Genomic DNA, 8,758 nt, shown 5'->3' on the forward strand with positions numbered 1-8,758 from the left:
CTGTCATAAAAAAATCGAATATGAGTCAGATTGGTCAAAAAAATCAGATTTGGGTCGGATTTGCCTGCAGTGTGAACGTAGCCCCAGATTCAAGTGTGCTGTGAGTCAGATAGGTTTTTCCACCAACCAGACTAATTAGCTAACATTACATTAGCTAACATCTACAGCTCTGTCATTTCTCAGCACAACAGGATCTTATTTTCAACCTTAAGAATCATGCTGTTTCTCCATCAGTGAATAAGTATTTTGGTAAATACCACATAGTTGAACACAAAGTGTTTAATTTTTGCAAAAAAAGCACCTGACAGACATTTACCTACCAGATTTGTTACCAACACAAAGGTTGGTGGTGGTTTACTTACAGAACCACTTGTGAAGGCTGCCACATTTAGTACAAACTTCAGATTCATGTGAGATCAATAATTTCAGACCTTTCAGTAAATCTGTTAGCTTGAGTTTTGAAAACTTAAATTTGCATTTTGAAAAAGAAAAGAAGCTCACAGTTGCTCACAGAGATAGCATTTCCTGAGTTCATTATTTTTTTACACATTTTAAAAGCTGTTTTGACGGTGGTCAAACTATCACAGCACATTCAACGTGTTCTGTCCCATTGAATCAGCCCAAAAATAATAATAAAAAACTACTAAAAAGAACAGATAAGGTGTTTTGTTGCAGTGTCATAGTGAAAAAGACAGGTTTCCATGGTTACCCCCGGAGGCTGGCCCTTTGATCAGTCGCAGCAGCTTTTTGTTGTACCACAGCGAACATTTTGTCAAACCAATCAGAACTCGAACACTGGCTTTATTGTGTTTTGTCCAGCAAGAGTATTTTACCTGAGAGCCATTCAAAAGACAATACAGTATACTTTGAAAAAAATGGGGAGKGGGGTTAGTTTGGAGGGTTATTTACTGAAATTAAAAAGGCAGTGTACATATAAAACTGATTAATTTCTGGGGTCAGACCAGTTCAAGATGGCTACAACAGTTGTTCAGTCTCAGCTTAAAATAACTCAGATTTGAAGATATTAAGCTAAAGTTTGTTGTGCTTGTAGTTGAGAGTCATCTTTAATACACACTCTGATCACTAACAGATCTCCTGAGTTTTTTTTTAATATTTTGAATATGAAACATAACAACATTTAGGTATCTACCCTTTACATGATACAGTTGGGTACATCTTATTGTGTCATAACAAAAGAGAGGGAAGATACCCTCGCACACCGGGGCGATCCAGATTGGGCATATATCTAGCCAAAGCAGTCACATGTCTGTAGTGAAATCTTTTTCAAGCACTGAGTATTTTTGCACTGCCACTAGGTGGCACAATGGTGAATTTGAGACATTACCATATGGCCACATACAAGACTTGTTGCCTATGTATCATGAAACTTTGTTGCAAAGTTTGAACAACTTAAAGTGATATTATCCCCAGTCATGGTGATGTGAAAACAAGCAGACTCAAAAAAACTTCACACCCACGCCAATTTAATTAAATTTCAACTATTGATACATTTTATTTGCTAGATTTTGAAGGTTTGGCTCAGATTTGATGTCAGTAATCTCCCAATTGAGAACAAAATAACAGTTGGTGTGAAAGTGAACTTGCCTTTCTGTTCAAAATGCTGACTTCCTGTAGGTTTTGGAATACGGTACCAAAAAAGGTTTTTGTCAGTACTGGACTGATGTACCAAATTTCATGTGTATGTTTAAGTTATAAGAGGAGCTGATGTTTAGAGGGTACTAGAATTGCACCTTTTGGGACACGTTCATTGTTGCCAAGGTGCCATGACCTCGCCATCTTTACATCTCTACTGTTACAAACCAAACTGGGTGAAAATTGGGTAGAAATTTGTGGAGTTATGATTATTTCAACTGGGCAAACAGCTTCCTCAGTACAAAAAAATTTGATGGAGGCACAAGAGGAACCCATCCAAGATGGCAGTCACACTGAAATGTCCATATGGTATCCACATRTATGATTTCTATGGTCTATGGTTGAAGTCAAATTTGGTTCATTGGTGTTTTGCCTTTTAGTACCAGGATGGCCGAGTGGTTAAGGTGTTGGACTTAAAATCCAATGGACAGATGTCCTCATGGGTTCAAACCCCACTCCCTGGTAAGCCCTATACTCATGAAATGGAAATAAATTATACCATGAATTGCAAAGACAAAATTTTGTAGGCAGCTGTGGAAGAATGGTTAGAGGAGTTGTCCTAACTGGTAGGTTGCTAATTTGATCCCCCGTTCCAGCTGTCTCCTTGGGCAAGACACTTTACCCCCAATGCCTCTGATGTATGAATGTGATTAACACTGATTGGTTTRTATATGTTAGCTATACAAGTGTCCCATTTAATGAGGGAGGTGGCTGCAGCTGTGACTAATGACAATGGAGATCAGGTGAGGTGGGAGTGGTAGAACTAGCTGATGGTAGAGAGGAACACAAACTGAACACAGAGCACGGGCGGACTGGCCATTGGGAGTACTGGGACTTTTCCCGGTGGGCTGGTGCATCACTGGGCCGGCACAGGCAGCGCGGAAAAAAATTGTGTAGTTGTGCTCAATACCAGTAGATGGCGATAATGCACCGATTCATTGTTTACCAACCACCAACAAAGACCGAAGAAGAAGAAAAGTTTGCTGAAGAATAAGTAAGAAGAAAACGAGCGAAAATGGAGAATAAACGTAAGGGAGGGTAACAAAAATTGAGAGAAAAGAAAAAGCATCTACAAGAAAATTCAGCCAAGTGTCARAAACTGACATTTATTTTCTGCTGGTGCATCACCCTCATCCTCACTGGAACCTACGTCTGGAGAACAATCTCACCAGGAGGAGGATGGTAGTCATGTAGGTGGCTGTATTTTTTTCTGGTTTGCTAACTTTTTAAACAATGCATTTAGCTGTTAAATAAATAAAGCCATTATCATGTGTGTGGACTAGATCCAAACTGTGCTCAGTAGCTGCTAATTTTATAAAATTGTGTTGATTAAAATGTTTTAACATCAGTTTAGAAATTTACATCATGCATTCTAAAAGTTTTATTTATTTATTTATTTATTTATTTATTTATTTATTTATTTATTTATTTATTTATTTGTTTGTTTGTTTGTTTGTTTGTTTGTTTGTTTGTTTGTTTGTTTAAGGTCTAATATACAATAATAGTATATTCAAATAAAAAATAAGTTTAAATTCACACAGTTCATGTGCTGGAAAAAGAAAATGATACCACATTAGATTATAATAATGTTATTTTGGAGGGGTAAAATCAAAATGAGTCAAAAATGACCACATGGAACTCCGAGGGTCAATGCCTGCGAGCTAACTGCTGCTCGGCTTTCTCAATARCTTTACTGATTCCTCAACATTACATCCTTAGATTTTGTACACAGATGACGTTTGTTCTTTCCGCCTCCACCATTTGCAGACATCTGCCAGCCCGGACCTTGAATGGGCCAGTTGGGTACTAAATTCCTGGGCCACTTTTTTGTCCCAGTCCACCCCTGACACAGAGACAAAACAATGAACCAAAGAAGCAGGAATAATTTTAAAAACAGAAAACAATTTAAAAACACTTTATAAAATCATAAATCATGGAGAATCAAAATGCCTGTTCAGTCATAATTTTTCTGGGACCCAATTTAAACTTTGAATAATGTTTCTGGAAATGTGCCAGAGGTGAAAAGCTCCAATGTTTGCAGTGGTTTTTTTTTTTTTTGCCAATTTAGTCAACACTGCACAACAAACTAGCCAAAAATGTAATGCATACTGTTCTTGATTGAGCCATGTTTTTATGTATTTTRCTGTATGGTTTTTCTAAAGCGACAGGAGGAGCAGTCAATAAAAATGATCCTAGAGATGGAAGAATAATGGCTGGATAGTAAAATGAATGCTTCAATGCTTGTGTGGTGGCACCATTAATTAAATGTCAGCGTATCGATAAGAGTGCCAAGATGGAGTTTTAACTTCACACACAAGCATCTTCACCACCATCATCATCTTCGGCCAGCAACAGAAGCGGGTTATAGCTTCTTCCTAGCCTCACTGATTTTATCCCCACTGCAACAACTGTAAATTAACACATTCCTCATTTAGCCTCTAAGCTGTTAAAAACTGACGCAACGCTGCAATAAACCTCATCAGGGACCTGGGGATCTGAAGCTATTGGGCTGATATTGAAAACAGGCAGAGTACTCGCAAACTGTGCATCCCCTCCTGACAGCTTCAAACTTCCTTTTTATTGCTGTAGTGCCACCACTTTACAACGTGGTAAATGTTTGCAGAGGAGGAACAGATGTGGGGCTTTTAGAGGACTTTTATCTGTGACTCTGACATAAGCATTAGAGATGCCACGACGCTGTGTTTGATCCCTTCCATAGTCTGAATACAGTCTATCAGTTGGTTTTGATGGTGTTTGTGGCTCTTGGGAAATATGATCCTTTTCCGTGGAGGGATGAAAAAAAAAAGCTTCCCTGGGTTGGTTTAAATTTCAATGATATCCTCTTTTTCTTTTCCATTCTTTACTTTATAACATTTTTTTTTTATCATCCACAGAGATGTAAAATCAATAATATGGGCTTTGGAGTGATTATTTATTTTTTTTTAAATGCAACATGTTTTCACTCTGAACTTCCTGAAGTATGAAAACCTGGTAGCCTGGCAACCAGCAGAGACTTTGGTTTGTGTACCGATGAAACAAACAAGATATAGCGCGCCAATTAGTGAGTTGTAGATGGTGTTTTTGAACTTTGGACACAGCTGACTATCTGTATCCTGCTGTTGTCTGCTGCCTGTGGACTCATATCTAACATAGTGACATAAAGATGGACCTGATCTATTTAACTTAAGAGCTTTAAAAAAATTAAATATATATAATTCAGTTTCCACTGCATTTAGAAACCGTGACATCAATCTTTGCCAAAAAGCAAAGCAAAACGAAAAAGGATATAAATCTGCATGTGCTTTAAAAACCTGTTTAACATTCACTAGAATTGCTCTGAGCTGCATCTTTACATATGGCAGGCACTTTTTAACTTTATGTAAATGATCAAGAACAATCCCAGCTTGCATCGCCATGGTAACACAAAACGAGATTTGTAACTAACATAACTAATTCATATTGATTAAAATGAAAAGGTCGGTTTTACAGACAGAGAAAACTTACTGATAATTAGATTTATTAGTTTATTTWAAAAAAATCTATTTTCCTGTAAAGTTTATTTACAACTGGCAGACTAAAACCTAAACTTGTCATTTCACTGATGGCTGTATCTCATGTGCTGCWCATGTTAAACAACAAACGGCACTCGAGAGTCCGTTTCCAAAATGTCTTGAAAAGTTCACGGTTCTTGATTTCCTTGCGTATGTCACAAGGCCTCACTCTCATGTCGCAGGAATTTCCTTTTCATTTTGGTGTATGTGAGTCAGACCGTGCAGGATTTGATACAAATGATAAAAATCACACTTAAATATTAAATAATAAATCACCTTTCATCAACAACATATTAGCCTAATAGCATAATTGCCAAAGTCATAAAACGACTTAGGCAATTATGCTTTTAGGCTAATGAGCAGTTGACCAATAAAATGAAGTGGTTTGTCGTGTTTGTCAGTGAATCATAAAACTACACTCGTCACCAGGATTTAATCTATTTCACAGATAAAATTTGTATTGCACTTTTAAAAAAGAACTCATGCAACCTAAATCGAAACAGGTGATAATAAATCCCATAAAATGTGGTATGAAACTGATTCTGTGACCTGAAGACTTACAGTAAAATGACTGGACCAATTATGAATATTCAAACAAAAATAAAACTCTGAATTAATAAAAGATTAATTGTATAAAAACTCTATATCCTTTTTCTACCACTCATCCATAATGGCGGTGACAGATCCAGGAGGGAAACCTAGGCATCCCTATCCCCAGTGACACTTTCCAGCTCATCCTGGGGGACCTCGAGGCATTCCCAGGCCAGAGAGGCTAAACAGAACCCATCAGACAAAGAAATTCTTTGAACAGGAGAATCTTGTCTAGCAAGTTAGGCATTTGAGAGGTGACTAAAAAAACAAATGAACTTAGAATTGTTTTGACTAAATGACAATAATATATTTCATAATGAGATCAAATTGAGGAGGGTTCAAGAGGAGACAAAGATCAGAATTTAAGGGTATTTACCAAGTTGGCAGTCAGAAAATTTTCATAACCAGAACAGACAGAAAAACTAAACTGTCATTTTGTGTACTTGGCTCAGTGCTGTGTTGAAGAATTGATTTCAGTCAGGCATTTTTTTTCCAACAACCTTGTGGTCAGCTGGTCTGGTTTTGGTTTGGTCTTGCTACATACAGTATATTAGCAGGTGAATCAGGACTTATTTATAGACAGGTCTAATGATTTCAGGAGTGTCCATTGTTGCCAGGTCGATACTTTTTGTTCTATAAATTCAGATCTAAAGAATGGAAACTCTTTTTCTGATGCCTTTGATTTATATACAAAGCGGATACAAAACTAGATTTACTACTGAAGGTTCTTTTATATTGGGAAAAATCAAACAAACCTAGTTTGAGTTTGGAAATGGTTTCAAATCTTAACTTGAAGTTCTAAACTGCAAAACATTGACATTCCAATAAAATACAATTTTAAGATGATTTAATTCATGATTTAAACACAAGCGTGGGGGCAGAGCAGCTCATGTTTGTGCTCACACTGAAGATGTAAGGCAAGATTTTATTGGTCAAAGTCAGTGATGTGAAGCCAAACACAACTACTCTACATTCAGACAAAAGACGGGGCTCATTCCAGGAAAGAAGCTCTTCATAAATACTCTATTCCAGTGTTTCCCAAAGTTGGGGTCGGGACCCAAAGTGGGGTCCTGAAACATCAAGGTGGGGTCCTGAAGAGATTTTCTGAATTAATTACATTTTTGCCTTAGTTTGTACAAAGGAGTGAGATTAGTATATTTAAAATGAATAAATGTAGTATAAAAATATTGTTACTATGTCCATGTTTTGTTGACCTGATACAAATGTTCATCATCCAAAAGTAGTTGGGGGCACAGGTCACTGATACTGTTTTGTACTATTTTGTGGGTCAAAAGCTGAAAAGTTTGGGAACCACTRCACTTTGGTTCCCAAAGTTGGGCTTGGGACCCAATTATGGGTCATGAAGCACCTTGGATAATCTCCAGATGTAATTTGTTCCCTATAATTATTACAAAAACAAAAAATAAGTAAAAATAAGTATATTTGTGTATAAGCTGTTTAGATTGTCAAAAAGCCTGTGTTTTTAGGGTTAGCAACGAAGTTCATGTACTCAGACCAGTAATATTTGGGGTCACACGTTTTTGCCATGGGTATTTTGTGGGTCAGAAGACAAAAAGTTTGGGAACCACTGCTCTATTCCAGTGATTTCCAGTGATTCTTAACCCATGGGCCGGCCACGAGCGCCACCTTGAGGGCCTCAAAAGAACAACAGTTTTTAACTTTGGGCCGCAGAGGGCCGTGGGACCACAGATTTATATAGCTAGATAAACTGAGGCGGAGACTCCGGCGTCRTTACACTGTGGCCATCTTGGTACAGCTAGCAACACTAGTTGTAGCTGTGGAAACTGTATTGATTTGGGCGATTTACACAAACAAATATAGGCTTTTCTCGCTGAAATCTTGACAGATTTACAAACAGTTTTGGTTTGTCACAAAGGTTATTAATGTGGCTATGATTTGGGCTAGTTAGACATGTTGAGAATGCAGTTTTTATTWAAAAAACGATTAATTGTGTTGCATAGTTCACAGCTAGCTTCTTGTGAATGTTATTGTTATCAAGACTGGTCAAGATTTTAAACTCTTAATAAGCCAAGTTTTCCTGAGACCAGTAATGATTTAATSACAAAGTAATCTTTTGTTTAAATGACAATTTTAATCATGATTGTATTTATAGCAGGCTAATAGTAAAAGCCTTTGATTAAGACCTAGCTAGTAATTCAGAGTTTACCAGCAATTTTAAATGATCAGGAGCTCTTTGTTTTTAACTTAACTGAAGCTGCACCTGATTTACAAGCARCGTGGTTTKTTAAAAACTAATTACTGCTTTGTGTTTACAGAAGTAAACCTCCACAACATGCCTGACTTCTGTTCAGCTCAAAGATGTTCTAACAGCTGTAGCATCAAAACAAGAACCTATGGATCACCTTTCACCTGAAAGCTCTGTGACAGCATATACCCACACAGTGTGCAGTAAGAAACTAACATATTGATGCATGAGTTGACATTCTTACTCTGACATGGTCACTCAMAACACACATCCATGCACAAATATACTCATTGATATAACAAACACACTGCAATACCYTGTGTAATAAAAATACAGTACTGGTGGACACTAAATACACAATGCCACCCTCCCCACCCCTTTGATCCTGGTCCTCGTGCTCCGGTTCCTGCTCTGGTTCCTGCAGGCCCTCTGGCTCTGGTTCCTGTGGGCCCTATGGCTCTGGTTCCTGTTGGRTTTCCTGCTGAGCCCTCTGCTCCTGAGGTTCCTGGGTCGTCGGCTATCGCCTCCATGTCGCCTGGTTCGGCTGCCATCACCTCCATGTTGCCTAGTTCAGCTGCCGTCGCCTCCATGTCGCCTGGGTCGGCTGTCGTCGCCTGCAGTCGCCTCCATGTCGCCTGGGTCGGCTGCCATTGCCTCCATGTCACCTGGGTCGGCTGCCATCGCCTCTTCATCTCTGTCACCTTTGGTCACCATCGCCAAGGCTCTGGCTCCCTCA

The 8,758-nt window shown here is 38.3% G+C and overlaps 1 non-coding gene across 1 annotated transcript; it reads left to right on the forward strand.

The window, feature by feature from the left end:
- The first annotated feature begins 2,034 nt into the window (after positions 1-2,034).
- On the forward strand, positions 2,035-2,118 carry trnal-uaa (transfer RNA leucine (anticodon UAA)). Its single transcript has one exon. It is a non-coding gene; the product is annotated as a tRNA-Leu (tRNA).
- Positions 2,119-8,758: the final 6,640 nt, after the last annotated feature.

Source organism: Austrofundulus limnaeus, unplaced genomic scaffold (genome assembly GCF_001266775.1).
Source record: "Austrofundulus limnaeus strain Quisiro unplaced genomic scaffold, Austrofundulus_limnaeus-1.0 Scaffold272, whole genome shotgun sequence".
Taxonomy (NCBI): domain Eukaryota; kingdom Metazoa; phylum Chordata; class Actinopteri; order Cyprinodontiformes; family Rivulidae; genus Austrofundulus; species Austrofundulus limnaeus.